This window comes from Miscanthus floridulus, chromosome 8 (genome assembly GCF_019320115.1).
Source record: "Miscanthus floridulus cultivar M001 chromosome 8, ASM1932011v1, whole genome shotgun sequence".
NCBI lineage: Eukaryota > Viridiplantae > Streptophyta > Magnoliopsida > Poales > Poaceae > Miscanthus > Miscanthus floridulus.
Window position 1 is genome coordinate 50,563,184 of NC_089587.1, and position 16,173 is coordinate 50,579,356.

The window sequence follows — 16,173 nt, forward strand, 5'->3', positions numbered from 1 at the left end:
TTCTCTGATGCTGCGATGTATAAGGTCGTAGATAATACAACAAATCACATGCATGTATATATACATAATAAATAGGTGGCGCGAGAGATCAGCTATTCCCCGGGTGGCGTCACCGTGAAGACGGAGGACAACTCAGTGTACAGGGCAGACTATGTTATGGTTTCTGCAAGCCTGGGTGTCCTGCAATCCGCTCTCATTCAGTTCAAGCCGCAGCTACCTGTCAGTAGTTCCTACCTCAACTATTCACATCCATATATGTGTGTGTATATATCAGGGTACCTTCTACCTTGCATATATATTTTCTCAGCAATTTCCCTTGTCTGTCCCAGGCATGGAAGGTTACGGCTGTTAAGTGCTTAGGGTCATCTGGGTGTAGATTAGTGGGTAGATTTATCTCTATTTGGTTCAAATTGATCAAGTACATGACCCAGGAGAGAGATAGACTCGGGAGAGGGAGACAAAGTAGAGACCCATACCTTTGGGCTTGGCAGAGGAGGTGGAGGGGAAGAAATCGCTACGGCGGCGGTTACGTAGTGTGTGCCGGGGTAGTCCAGGTGCCGGCAACGCGGTCGGCGGCGCTTCCCGTCACTTGCAGCGCTGCCCACGATCGGAGGGGCCTTCTACGGTTACTTCGGTGGGTCAGTGACGGCGGTAAACCTCGTCCTTGTGCCCTGGCCCCCACCTTTCTCTTTATATAGTGCTGTGTGTGACAGGGGCCCGCTGACCAGTGGTCGGTTAAGCGTCCCCGATCAGGACGCGGTCAAGGGGTCCAATTGGCCGTTGGGCCAATTGGTGGAGATCAAACTAACATTTTCCCCCTTGATCTCACCTTATGACTTAAACTTAACTTACTTTATCTTGTCCCCATTCTATCACAGATCAGTGTATAGAGCGTGCCTCATTGTCACGGTCAGTTGCCAATAGATTTAACAGATACAATGTACCTCTTTGTTTTCAAACAGATACTCAACTAGGCCCTTAGTATCCAAAAATCATAGGCTTTCCCATAAATCTATGTCGACTGTGTGTTCTCTGAACGCACTGGGTGATTAGCCTTTGGTAAGCGGATCCGCAAGTACTTACTCGGTATTTATGTGCTCAATGCTTTCAGAATGATTCTGGATTTTCTCCTTTACAACATATAACTTAGTGTCAATGTGTCTGGCAGCACACTTGCCCTGTTGTCTTAGGAGTTAACTTACTTTAAATGGTTATTGCTGTTGTCTACCATTATTAAATCCGGGTACAAATTCCCTTAACCTCTTTTTGCATGTTCCTTAAGCCTCATGTCAAGCTATACTATGGTATGCATCACTGATGACACCACAACTGTTTCTTTGGAGTTTTTCCACAATAATACTCCAACTGCGAGTGTTAGCAACTACTGTGGATTTCACTACACATCTCGCCATGACTTAACATTTGTACCCTCAACTATTTGAGAGAACTTATTCTTTCTTACTCAGCTTGAGGCCTATGATACTTTGCAAAATTGTAAGACTTTTTCAACTCCATTCTAGTGATCTCTATCTGAACTAGACTTCTGCCAAAATATCCCGGATACATAAACTATGTTAGGGTAAGCTCTTACTTGTACTTGTACACACATCAAGCTTCCAACAGCTGAAGCATATGGAACCATATTCATTTGATCGATCCCATATCGGTTCCTAGAACACTTAAAGTTCCCAAATCTATTACCCTTGACTATAGGAGCAGGCGTAGGTTTACTCGCATGTATACTTTACTTCTTTAGAATCTTTTCTAAGTGTGCCTTTGCGATAGTCCTAATACCCCCATTTTCTTTTATCACGATTGTCGACAAAATATCGTTGGCAGTCATCCGAGGGGTATCCCATGAAGGTAGATTGATCGGTAGAGGATCGTGAGATCAAGAACAAGAAGGCAATAGAGACACACAAGTTAGACAGGTTTAAGCCGTCAGTATGACGTAATACCCTACTCCTATGGTCTGTTGGTTTGTATTAGCTATCGTATGATATTGCGTGAGTTTGGAGGGGGTCCCTGCCCGCCTTATATAGTCCGGGGAGCAGGGTTATAAGTCGGTTAGATCTGAGAGATAACCGGAAAGTAATAACTGATTACATAAATCTTGGGATCATACATATCCTAACAGATCTCGTAGTATCTTTAGGATATCTTCCAGATATCTTGTGGAAGGCGCCGACCAGAGTCGTGCCCCGCAAGACTTCGTCTTGTGGGCTGGGCCACCCCTGAGGGCGCAGCCCATGTGGTCTGCCATGGGTATCCGGGGTCATACCCCCCATAGCTAGTCCCCGAGCGCCTTGTACCCGTAGTGCAACGCCGTCTTGAGCTTGTCCGAGCAGGTGCGAACGAAGTCAAGCAGTCAAACTCATGGTCCGACCACCATGATAAGTTGCCGAGCAGTTGTGAGCAGTTGCCGAGCAACGTGTACTATCACTGAGTAGCACAAACCATAGCCGAGCAGCATAACCCAAGCATGGCTTGCCATAAGGGTGTAAGGAGCTCAAGTTCAGAATCAAAAATTTCTTCGGAGTGGAACAAGTGTGCCCACTTAGAGTCCGACCACGAGAAAAGGAGATAGTCTTCTTCAACTTCAAGAGGCATGGAGTCTCTCAGAATAAAGCAAGCACATTCACCACGAGGTGAAGTGTGCCCACTTAGTCCCCGAGCCTGATAGTAGATAACGTAGTCATGTGGTGCCAGGGTCCAAAGTAGAAGAATAATAAAAGATCAGCCGAGCAGGCAACTAGTCCTCGAGCATAGCCCTAAAATGAGAAAGAGCACATTCACCGCAAGGTGAAGTGTGCCCACTTAGTCCTCGAGCCTAACAGTAGGTGACGCAGTCATGTGGTGCCAGGGTCAGAAATAGAAAAATAATAAAAAAAACTAGCCGAGCAGGCAGCCAGTCCCCGAGCCGTTTACGGAGATATCTAAAAAACTCAACCGTGGAGAAAAAAACCGGAGTAACGGCTGTACAATAATTGTTACTGAGCCTCAATAAATGGTGAAGAAGTCGGCGATTATTCAGTGAGTAATAACCAACGGCGGCAATAAATCAGCGACATGGGCTGTGGTTGCGTGAAAGCCCAGGCTACGGCCCATTAAGCCACGTTGGAGAATTCGGAGGGGCGCAAATCGAGGGAACGGTTTCCTAAAAACCCTCGAATGCAAAAGGGTGGGGAAAGTGCTTTATAACTGCGCCACCGCATCCCGCATTCATACCTTTGCCACTTTGTTATCCCGTATTCATCCTCAGCCCTCACATTTCTAGATTCGAATCCACGCACGCTCCCAATGTCAATCCCCATCTAGATCTGAGAGATGGCGCCGAGGAGGAGAGCTATGAACCCAAAGAAGGCGAGCCCAAAGAAAGTAGGAGCAGGAGCTAGTCATGACGAAGAGTGGGTGCCGTCACGCACGGGGGAAGCGGAGCTCGAGAGATTGGTGGAGGCGAGCGTGGTTCCTGACCGCGTCACTGCCGGATGGCGGCTAGCTAGCGGTGAGCCCTTCCCGATGCCCAACACTGATGAAGCTGTAGTCTTTGAGGATTATTTTTGGCATGGTTTGGGGTTCCCTGTTCATCCTTTCTTGTGGGATCTGCTGGAGTTCTGGGTGATTAGTCTGTGCAACCTCCACCCCAACACTATATTGCACATTTCGATCTTTATTCATTTCTATGAGACGTTTCTGGGGGTTCTACCGCACTTCAACCTCTTCAGACACTTATTCTGGTTGAAAAATAAGGGCAGCAGTGGCTCCAAGGTGGTCAGCAGCATATATCTGCAGCTCCGGGATGGAATGGCCAGCGAGTATATTAATGTACCGCTGAACAGTTCTCTGAAAGGGTGGAATTCCAAGTGGTTCTATATGAAACAGAGTCACCCTGCAATCCGCTACGACGTCCACCATATCCCGGAGAACTAGAAGAGCTGGTCGGAGAAACCAAATAGTGCTGACATGGAACAAGTGAGGGAGCTCCTCGACCTGATTAAAGACGTGGAAATTAGAGGTGAACTGGTGGCAACAAGCTTCATAGTGCGTCGTGTCCAGCCCTGCAAGGAGAGGGCCCACCCGGGCTTTGACTACAGAGGTGATGATGACGGGACCCAGGAGAGGACGGAGCGGCTGACGAAGAAGAATGTCCTAGAGCAGGTCGTAGAGTTGTTCTCTCCCAACATTTCATTCATCTGGCCAAAGCAGACGAGGGCCTTCAATTGCACATATCCGCCTCCTCAGGTAACCATCTTGATTTTTTTATTCCTGATACTTTTAATCCTAAAGCATTGTCGAGCAGTGAACTATTTCACTTATGCAAAGATCCATTCATAGGAAAGAGCAGTGTATTTCTCCGGCATGCCTAGGGGTGATTGGCCGAGGGGGGTAGATGCCTGGCCACTGGCTCGGCCGGAGGAAGATGCGGCCAGTGCCTCCTCAGAGTCCGGAGGCACCGACGTTGGTCGGATGGAGAGTTTGCCCCCGGTGTTAGATAAAGTCCGTGGGAAGAGGGCAGTGGCAGACAAGCCAGCCTAGAAGAAGAGAAAGACGGTAGCTACCACTCCCCTCAAACTAGGCGGCATCTCACTTGAAGGTGACCAGACCACTCGAATGCATAGGACCACGGTGATCGAGTGATCTGATGACGATGAAGCTCCAGTTGCTCCTCCTCCGAGCACGTAGGCACCTTCGCGCAGCACACGTGTGGAGGAGCAATCAAGAGGAAGCGAAGAAGTCCCTAAGCAGCGGGCGAGTGGATTCCCTGAGCATCAGGCGAAGGAAATCCCCGCATAGCAAATGACGGGAGTCCCTGAGCAACAGGCAGAGGTAAACCCAGAGCGATGGGCGGAGGAAGTCCCAAAGCAGTAGGCGGAGCAGAGGCCGACTATGGAGGAGGCGAGACCTCCACCCTAGAGCACAAGAGTCGACCCCACAGCCCTATCTAGGGGCTCCAGCAGGCATCGCCGATTCAAAAAATTGTATTGGCAGACCAAACGGTAAGTATCCTCGTGTTGGAGTTACTTTGTTGTCTTATCTTAGCTTTTCTAGCACTTGACAAAATGATATGATGCAGTGCAAGGCATATGGAGGATCCGGACCCATCCGCCCAGACTGACAAACAGCCTTAGGCTGATCCCAGGGTGGAGGCAACGCCGACAGTTCCAGTATCAAAACCCCCAGGTGCTCGGCAGCCAGAGGAAGAGTCAACCACCGTTGGGGGTGGACTTGGAGACGACGAGAGGTCGGCGTTGGGGGGGGTGGGTCGGTGACAATACCTGAGGCAACAGCGGGTACTACTAGACCCTCAGGAACTGAAACTAGAGTTGCCAACGATGCACCAGAGTCTGGGTCAGTGAATCCAGTGGCGTTTGAGGAGCTGGAGGATGAGGTGGAGGACGCGGCGAAAAAGCTGGTCGGCGACATCAACCTGTTTGGTGAGACAGATGGCGATGGTGAAGCTCGATGATCTGCTCAGAGGGTATTGTCTGTAATTTCTGGACAGTGTAGTTAGAACGTGCAAAAGCGCAAAAACACTTATGTATATGATAAATGTTATAAGGTGCATGTGTATGCAGTTAGCTTGTATTTCGGCAAAAAAATCTTCGTAGTTTTAACCATACGCAATTATATGTTGTACAAGTAGCGTCCGAGCAGTTGGTTCGCTACTGACCCCCATGGCCTCGGCTAGCCCATAGTCCGTAACGTCGAGCGCGGAGCCCATGCACGTGTAGGAGGAACAGGCGTGACCAAGGAACTGCAACCGACCACCCATAACGCAGAGCGCGGAGCCCATGGTACGTGTAGGGAGAGATCAGAGACTAGGTCTTCTCCATAGAGAACAGAGCGGAATGTGTGCTGCTCAGCGGTTATCAAAATAACTTGGAGATATAGGTAGTATAAGCGGCGTTCGAGCAATTAGGTCTGTGCTGAGCTCTCGGCCTTGGCTAGCCCATAGTCCATAACGTCGAGCGCGGAGCCCATGGACGTGTAGGAGGAACAGGTGTGACCAAGTAACCATAGCCGACCACCCATAACGCAGAGCGTGGAGCCCGTGGCATGTGTAGGGATAGATCGGGGACTGAGTCTTCTCCGAAGAGAATAGAAAAGAAAGTATGCTGCTCGTTGATCGGCGAAATTTCTTGGAGATTTGGAGCAAATTGATCGGTGATTTGGAGAAAACCTATGGCGAAATACATTAGCGATTTGGAGAAGACATGTTCGGCGATTTTGGAGAAAATCGTTCGGCGATTTGGAGAAAACTTATTCGGTGATTTTTGGCGAAAAAGTGTTCGGCGATTTGGAGAAAATCGTTCGGCGATAACATTGGAGATTTGGAGAAACGTGGTCGGCGCAGTTATGGTGATTCCGTATTGGAGTTTGTTATGGGGTAGCATAGAGCTCGACGACCGTAAGTGGGGGTTAAACCACAATGGAGAAAAAGTGGAGACAAGTTATGGAGACCAAAACTTTATTCAACATAAAGTGGAGAGTACATATCTGGAGCGTTTCAAGGATACAAACGTATAAGGTGCTCGATGTGCCATGAGTTGGGAACATCAATTCCGTCTAAGTCACATAGGCGATAAGACCCTGGTCAGGTGACCTCTTTGATGACATAAGGCCCTTCCCAAGGGGAGGAGAGCTTCTGCATCCCTTCGGTTTTTTGTTTTCTGTGGAGAACAAGGTCGCCGACAGCAAATGAATGACCTTTGACGTTGTGGTTGTAGTACCTCCACAAGCCTTCCAGATATTTGGCTGTGCGGATGCAGGTGATTAAGCGTTCTTCCTCGGCCCTGTCGACGTCCTCTATCCAAACAGCTGTGGCTTGCTCTTCATCATAATTTTCCACCCTAGGTGCTCGAAAGGCAATATCCGCTGGTAGTATGGCTTCTGAGCCGTAGACCAAGAAGTATGGAGACACACCGGTGTTGCGACTAGCTTGAGTATATAATCCCCAGACTATAGCTGGTAGCTCCTTCAGCCAACTGCCCAGGTGCTTTTCTTCTTTCTGATATAGTCTCTTTTTGAGGGCATCAAGGATCATGCCGTTCGCTCATTCAACCTGGTCATTGGCTCTAGGATGAGCAACGGAGACGTATTTGACGAAGATGCAATGGTCTTCGCAGAAGTCCCAAAAGTGATGGCCAATAAATGTAGTTCTGAGGTCGGTGATGATGCTGTTTGGGAGACCGAATCTGTGGATGATGTCCTCAAAGAGCTCGACTGCTTTCTTTGCAGTAGTCGAGATGAGCGGTTTATACTCAATCCACTTAGAGAACTTATCAATGGCAATGTATATGTACCAAAAGCCACCTGGCATTGGCTTAAAAGGGCCAATCATGTCTAGTCCCCAGCATGCAAAGGGTCAGGAAGCTGGAATGGTCTGCAGCTCTTGTGCCGGCATGTGTATTTGCTTGGTGAAAAAATGGCATCCTTCATAACATTGGATGAGGTCTTCTGCATTAGAGATGGCTGTGGGCTAGTAAAAACCAGCTCAGAAAGCTTTGCCGACTAGTGTTCTCGAAGCCGCGTGGTTGCCGCAGGAACCAAAGTGAATTTCGAGAAGTAACTTCACTCCATCTTCTTGGGTGATGCATTTTTTGCAGAATCCCTTCCTTCGCACTTTTCCTCATCAAGTTGCCATCCACCAGCACGTAATGTTTGCTTCAACGGATTAGGCATTTGGTTTCAGTCTTATCGGTGGGTACCTCGACGCTGATAAGGTACTTGATGAATTGTTCCCTCCAATCGGCGACCGGCGAAGGTACCGCTAGTACCAACTGCTCAGTGGGGGGAACTTCCTAAACTTCCTTATCTTCATTAATGGATGGCGCTAGGAGATCTTGAATGAAGACCCTCGGTGGGATCGCGACGTGAGAAGAGCCTAACTTGGATAAATGGTCGGTGAGCTAATTCTGGTCGCGTACCACGTGGTGGTACTCGATGCCGTAGAATTTTCCTTCAAGCTTCCTGATTTCAGTGCAATATGCATCCATCTTCTCACTGGCATAAGATTAGTCTTTGTTAAGCTGGTTAATGACCAGCGTAGAGTCCCCATATACCATGAGGCATTTGACGTCGAGATCAACGGCTATACGGAGTCCATGGAGACATGCTTCATATTTGGCGGCATTGTTTTAGGTCGTAAAGTGTATCTAGAGAATGTATCAGAGCTTATCCTTGGTCAGTGTAATGAATAGAATGCCCGCACCAGCACCGTTGATGTTAAGGGCACCATCGAGGTACATCACCCAGTGCTCAGGACATGTGGCGGCGATGGGCTCTTGGATCTCGGTCCACTCAACAACGAAATCAGCAAAGCCTGATACTTGATCATAGGCCTACTTCCTCCAGGATGGTCTAGAGGGACGCTCCAGGGCATCGGCCTATGTGTAGCATGTTGATGGCTGGCAGAGGCTAGACGGTGATCTGGTCGGTGAGTGGATGGACGTCTCCCACCTGGTCAGTGAATTTTTCCCTTAGGGCGTCTTGGTAGGTAGCGGCGATGTTGGTGAGCCTGAAGGGTAGGGCTATAACACCTGGAGTTTGTCGAGCAGCCTCTGATAGATCTGAATCGGAGGGTGGTCGGCGTTGAACGAAAGTGTTCAGAGCTGACTCGGCGATGGAGAGGCAATCGGCGAGCTTCAGACCGACCCAATCGATGGACTCGATCAGATCATCATTGTTGATTTGCCTCCTCTGGTAGCGAGGAAGTGGGTGGCGAGTCGTTGATGAAGGCATCCTCGGAAGTGGTTCCAAGATCAGATCTACGGTTGTAGGTGCGGGGGTGGTCGGCGTAGAAAGGATCTGCACTGGCTCAAGGTGCTCTCCGACTCCGTCAGCGTTGATGACCCACGAGATGGATCCGACTGTGAAGGTCTGGCTGGGCTACGGAAGGGACGAAGAGCCTATGGAAAAAGCCATGTTGTTTGACAAGGAAACAGCACGCACACCCCTACCTAGCACGCCAACTGTCGATAGAATGTCATCGGCAGTCCAACGAGGGGTATCCCACAAAGGTAGATTGATCGGTAGAGGAGCGTGAGATCAAGAACAAGAAGGCAATAGAGACACATGAGTTAGATAGGTTTAGGCCATCAGTATGATGTAATACCCTATTCTTGTGGTCTGTTGGTTTGTATTAGCTATCGTATGATATTGCGTGAGTTTGGAGGGGGGGGTCCCTACCCGCCTTATATAGTCCAAGGAGCAGGGTTACAAGTCGGTTAGATCTGAGAGATAACCGAAAAGTAATAACTAATTATAGGAATCTTGGGATCATGCATATCCTAACAGATCTCGTAGTATCTTCAGGATATCTTCCAGATGTCTTGCGGAAGGTGCCGACTAGAGTCGTGCCCCGCAAGGCTTTGTCTTGTGGGCTAGGCCGCCCCTGAGGACGCAGCCCATGTGGTCTGCTGTGGGTATCCGGGGTCATACCCCCCACATCGATGAATTTCAATTCCTAGAACCAATGACGCTTCACCAAGATCATTCACATTGAAACTTGAGGACAAAACTTCTTCTTCTCTAATGACATATTAACATCCTTACTAATGAGTAGAATGTCATCTATTCATTGGATATGGAAAATGAATTTTCCATTCTTGATCCTCGCATAAACGCTATTGTCCTTCTCATTTTCTTTAAAACCCAAACTTTCTTATCGTTTCATCAACTTCAAATACTACTGTCTAGAGACTTACTTTTAACCCATAAATGGATTTCTATAGGCGGCATCCCATATGTTCTTTTTTTCCATGACAAAACCTTTGGGTTGTGCCATGTAAACATTTTCATACAAATACCCATTGAGGAATGCAGTCTTTACATCCATCTGATATAACTCTAAATCGTAATGTGCCATTAACACCATTATGATTCTAAAAGAATCCTTACATAAGACTAGAGAGAAAACTCTCATTGTAATCTATTCATTCTTTTTGCGTAAAGCATATTGCCATAAGTCGTACTTTATATCTTTCTATATTCCCTTTGGAGTCATATTTTGTCTTGTAGACCTATTAACAGCCTACTATTTTTGCTTCATTAGGAATTACTTCTAATTCCCAAACATCGTTGGTATTCATCGAATTCATTTAACTTTATATCTTTCTACTTTTCCTTTAGAGTCACATTTTGTCTTGTAGACCCATTAACAGCCTACTATTTTGGCTCCATTAGGAATTACTTCTAAGTCCCAAACATCGTTGGTATTTATTAAATTCATTTCAACTTTCATAGCTATAACACCCTAAAATTTGCTTTTCTTCAAATAGAGTTAAATTCATTTAATTATGAATTTTTGTGTACATTTAAACCTAGGGAAAATAATAATCTTTATTGAAATTAAAATTCATCTTAAGGTAGCAACATGAATGTGCATGCATGTTGTGGCATATTATTTTTGTATTGAGAGGTTTGAATCAAAATCCAAAACAGAAATTCAAAACTCATTTGAAAATGGTTAGAAAAGAAAGGAAAAGAAAAAGAAAATGGAAATATTCACTCCTCTCTCTTTTGGCCTGGGTGGCTGCTCAGCCCGACCTGCTCTTCTCCCACTTCCGGCGGCCCAAATCGTGGCCTAGCTCCCCACTCCGCTTCGCGCCGGCCTGTTCTCCTCTATCGCGTGGGCCTGGAGCATCGCGGCCCAGTAGCTAACCACGCGGAAACCCGAGTCCCTCGCTCTCCCTCGCTGACACCCTGGCCCCGCCTACGTGCCTCGCTGATGTGTGGGACCCAGCTATCAGCCGCATTTCCTACCTCCGTCGTCTCAACGTTGGACTCTACCTCGATTGGGAATCTGTCGATGCGACATTTGCTCGCGTCTTGGTTTGCACTGCACGCCCCAAGCCCCATAAATAGTGCCTCGGTTCGCATCTATACGCCGCCTCCTTTGCCCTAGCCCTAGTTTCACGCCGCCGCTCTGGTGGATCTCGCCGGGCAGAAACCAGAGCCTGCCGCCGCTACGGTAACCATCGTTGGAAGCCCCTCCGTTGAGTCACGTAGGTCGTCGGGAGTCTCTCCGTGGTACCGAACCTCCCAACACCGTCCTATGTCTCTTTCTTCCACTCCGCTCATACGCCGCCGCCAATTGTTTGCAAGTTGACCAGAACTTCCCATTGAGCTACATGCCACCACCAAAACCTCCCTGGACGACGTGAGTACCCTAGGTGAGTTCGCCTTCCCTTGTTCTATCTTCTGGTGTTATTCCCGTCAAGTTTGGAGCTCAGAAACCCGCTTCCGTTGAAGTTCCGGTGAGGTGCTCGCCGTCGTCAATGGAGCACCGCCGGCTTGGTCCTGTTCCGGCGGCAGATTAAGCCCCAATCCGCCTCAGCCGTCCGATTCAAGAACAACGGTCGAGATTAGAACTTACCCTTTCGTTGGCATATTTGCACAAAAGTCGTTACAATTATTCGAGGTTTAACCCACGGTCCCTGTCTTTTTCTAAAGAGCCCCTCGGATTTCTTATTTTAGAACCCGCAGCCCACAGCACTTTTTCAGGATACGTTTTCTTCTTTAGAAAGCGTAGTTTTCTCGGTTTAGATCCAAAATATGCTTTCACCTATTTACAGTTCTGCCACTAATTTTGTTTTAGTCATAAAATCTCCATTTTAACTCTGATTTGATCCGTTCAACTTGCGTTAGGTTCATAATTAAATAATCTACATGTTTATACTACTGTTAAGTAAGTTTTCAGCTTTTAAAATTCGAGGGTAGATTTAATCTATTATTTTACTAAGGGAAATCTTGTTTAATTCATAACTTTTTCGTTTTAGCTCCGATTTTTGTGATCTTCGCGTCTATGTGATCGTAGAGAGACATAGATTCATTTTATGAACTTTTCATCTTAATTTTATGTTGATTGGTGTACTGTTCTAAACTATAACTTTTATTTGCTATGTATGATTGTATGGATGCCTGTGTGGTGCTGTTTGATCTCGAGTAGACAGTGAATTTTGTGTTGGTGATCTAGAGCAACTCTTTGAAGATCAAGACCAGCAGCGATACTTTGAATTAAGGCAAGTATAATATGAGGCTCCTTGTTACCTATTCACTTTAATGCAATCTCAATTCATGTGTATATGTTAATGAACTGCTTGGAGTCTACCTACCTTGATATTGATTATCCTGTCCTTGATATACCTATGGTTGCATGTGGGTAGTATGTTCAGTTTGCTCCAACCAATATTGACTAAAGAATACAATTAAAGATATATGCAACATGGTATTAAAAGATGCTTTTTAGCAACATGGAACCAATGGGGCTAGAGCATTGGGCCTTTTCTTAGGGTGCTCTAGTTTCTCTCCATAAGGACTTATCTTTAAGTGACAACCCAAGACTTATAGTACAACCATGAGGACTACATGGCTCTGGTCTTAGTCTAGTACCTTGCTCTTTCTAGTTTGTAGTAGTTTACCGAAAGGGCAAGAGGGGCATACCAGGCTAGGTATGGGCCTCATCCCTAGGGTGTGTACTATGCTGCGTGTATTAGTGCCACTTTTGGAGATGACTCCATAAAACTTGGGAGATGGAATCCTTAGCGACTGCTCCTTATTAGAACGACTAGGGAAAAGCTTCGTAGTGTACCCTGCCTGCTCACCTTGAAAGTGTTTTGGGAGTTGCAAACCTAGGCATATGGGTAACACGACTCGTGGTGAAAGTGTACAACCTCTACAGAGTTTAAAATTGGTATATCAGCTGTACTCACGGTCACGAGTGGCCTGGACCCTTACTGAATAGTTGGTTACTCGGGTGGTTTGGGTTATGACTAAAATTGTTGATATCTCTAATTATTCATATTTGGGAGCCTAAGCATAACTTAGCAACTTATAATTAATAATAAAATATGACCAACTAAAAGTGCTTACCGCAATTTCAGCCGTGTCAAGCCTTTTGATCCTCCATCCCCTCATGTTATGCTTGCTAAGCGGTAGTAGCTTACGCTTGTTTTATTTCAATACTTTGGCAAAATCCCGGATGGGTACCAGATGGAGGTTCTTCAATGGAGTTTTACAAGAGGTGTTAGGCTTGTGATCAACCAGTTGACGATTCCTGTGGTATTGGAGGCTTCGCCAGAATAATAGAGTTATAGTATATACTATAAAGTAAGACTATGTCTTTTGTAACAACTACTTATGTGCTATGTAATAAAGGCATTGTCTTTGATATTACCCCTTCATTTGTAACTATATGTGTGAATTGAATCCCTGTGCACACATATGGTGTGTATCTGGTTTTGACCTTAAAACCAGGTGCTACAAAGTGGTATCTGAGCTATGTCGACTGTAGGACGCAAGCCTAGTTAGAAAATGGTCATTTTAAGGTTCAGAATTCGCTATGAAATACTTGATCTATAAACCTTGCTATTTTCTCCTATACTATATTATTGTCTTTGCTGTTCATCTCCTCCTTGTTGCTATAAATTTTGTCCTTATCTCCACCCCTTGTTCTAAATTGCTTTTAGAGCTATCACTTACCACATTCTTGCACAACATGAAGGTGAAGTTGTAGAGTTTTGAGCCCTTGACACAACAAGAACGCTAGTAATGTGAGTAGAGACACTGAGTCCTAATGCTTGAATTGTGAACCTTTAATGTTTGAATGGTTGTCTTGATGTTCATGCTTGATTTAGATCTTTGTAATGATTGCAATGATTCTGTGGGTTATACTCACAGTTTCATTTAGTTTACATGATAAGGCTTAAGGACCAGTAATTAGATAGTTGGGTTGGTTTTTCTCATCCCTGCGTGTGCTGTCAGCGTTCATCGGGTTATATCTCCAAAGGTAGATGCCCAAAAGTTATGGATTACAACCAATAATTATGCTAAATGTTGCAAATAGATGGTTTCTACTAGGAGAAGTGCTTCACATGATGCCAGAAGGAATGCCCCTAATGCTAATCCACCACCACCAAATCCTCCAACTATAGAGCAATCTATGATGATGCAGACTCAATTGCTACAGACCTATGTTCAGAATGTATGCATCAACCCCCATCAAGCACCACCAAGGGACAAGCGTGGTGAATTTATGAAGGGACATCCATCAACATTCTCTCATGCTAGTAACCCACTAGAAGATGATGACTAGCTTAGAACTATGGAGAGACAACTTAACATAGCTCAGTGTAATGACCATCAGAAAGTGCTTTATGCATCCGGTCAACTTCAAGGAGCAGCTTCAGACCAGTGGGAATTATTTTAGGTTGGGAAAGATGTAAATCAGATTTGTTGGGAAGATTTCAAGACTGCCTTTAGATCTTATCATGTTCTAGAAGCTTTGGTGGAGATCAAGGAGGAGGAGTTCCTCAACTTGAAACAAGGTTCCATGACAGTGTGTGAGTATCGTAACAAATTCACTCAGCTGTCATGTTATGCTCCAGGAGAGGTGGTTAATGATGCTAGGAAACAGAAATGCTTCTTGAAAGGATTAAATGATGGACTTCAACTGCAGTTGATGACTGTTGAGTATTCCGACTTCCAAACTTTGGTGAATGGGGCCATTTTGATTGAGAACAAGCATCGGGAAATAGAAGAGAAGAAAAGGAGAATTCAAAGCCAATCTGTAGGTAGTAACACACGCCCCCGCTACACTCCCCAGCAAGAATTTCAACAAAGATACCAGGAACTAGCTAGTCAGTGGGATTTTGATCCTCCTCAACACCTCCCTCAACACCAGCAAGAGCAACAGTATGTGAACCAGAGTCCACCCCAAGAACCACTCGTCAACTCCCTAATGAAGGATAGTGTTCCCAACACTCTCTCTTCAGGCAAGAAGTGCTACCTCTGCGGTGAACCTGGCCACTATGTAAGTCAATGCCCAAAGAAGCTGAACAAGCGACAACCCCAAAATGGAAACCATAAACAATGGACTCATGTGCAAGGCAGAGTCAATTATGTGACGATAGAATCTATGCAAGAAGCCATAGATGTTGTGTTTGGCACGTGTCTCATCAACTCTAGCCCTGCGTTGGTTTTGTTTGATTCTGGAGCTTCACATTCCTTCATTGCACATCGTTTTGTTAAGGAGCACAATATATCAAAGTGTCCTATGAAGAAATAGATGCTAGTTGACTCACCATGTGGGGATATGCAAGCTACTCTAATGCGTCCTAGTGTAAGAGTTGAAATAAGGGGGGTAGAGTTTTTGGCAAATCCGATTGTGCTGACGTCTTTAAGCATAGATGTAATTCTTGGAATGGATTGGCTAAATCCACGAAAGGATATTATCCAATGTGAGAATGGTACAGTACACTTGACGTCCAGGTCAGGAAAAGAAGTTATTTGCAAGGCAACTACAATGACAAGAGAGGTGTGCAGTGTTAATCAGATGGAAGGTGCAACCATGGATAAGACCAAGGTTGTTAATGAGTTTCTAGATGTTTTTCCTGATGATTTGCCAGGTATGCCGCCAGACCATGATATTGAGTTTATTATTGAGCTTTTGCCTAGAACTACACCTATAGCCAAGAGACCATATCAGATGGGAGTCAATGAGCTAGAAGAACTTAAGAAATAGTTAAAGGAGGTACAGGATAAAGGTTTCATACGTCCTAGTTCTTCACCATTGGGAGCCCTAGTTATATTTGTTGAGAAGAAAGATGGTACGCAGAGGATGTGTGTGGATTATCGCTCTCTTAATGAGGTAACCATCAAGAACAAGTATCCTTTGCCTAGAATTGATGATCTATTTGATCAATTACGAGGTGCTTGTGTGTTCTCCAAGATTGATCTTCGCTCTAGTTATCATCAGTTAAGGATTCGTTCATCGGACATTCCCAAGACTGCTTTTACCACTCGGTATGGATTATATAAGTACACGGTTATGTCTTTTGGATTGACTAATGCCCCTGCATACTTCATGTATATGATGAATAAGGTATTTATGGAATATCTCGACAAGTTTGTTGTGATCTTCATTGATGATATTCTAGTCTTCTCCAAAACAGAAGCAGAATATGAAGAGCATCTAAGATTAGTTCTGTAGAAACTTAGAGAACATCAACTATATGCTAAGTTAAGCAAGTGCGAGATCTGGCTGAAGGAAGTCTCTTTTCTTGGGCATGTTATCTCTAATGGTGAAGTAGCTATGGATCCCAAGAAGGTTAGTGATGTGTTGAGTTGGAATCCGCCTCAAGATGCAGGTGAAGTCTGGAGTTTCCTAGGAAT

At 45.7% G+C, this 16,173-nt stretch overlaps 1 pseudogene; it reads left to right on the plus strand.

The window, feature by feature from the left end:
- The window catches only part of LOC136471961 (polyamine oxidase 1-like), a 40,025-nt pseudogene that overhangs the window by 11,474 nt on the left and 12,378 nt on the right, over positions 1-16,173 (plus strand).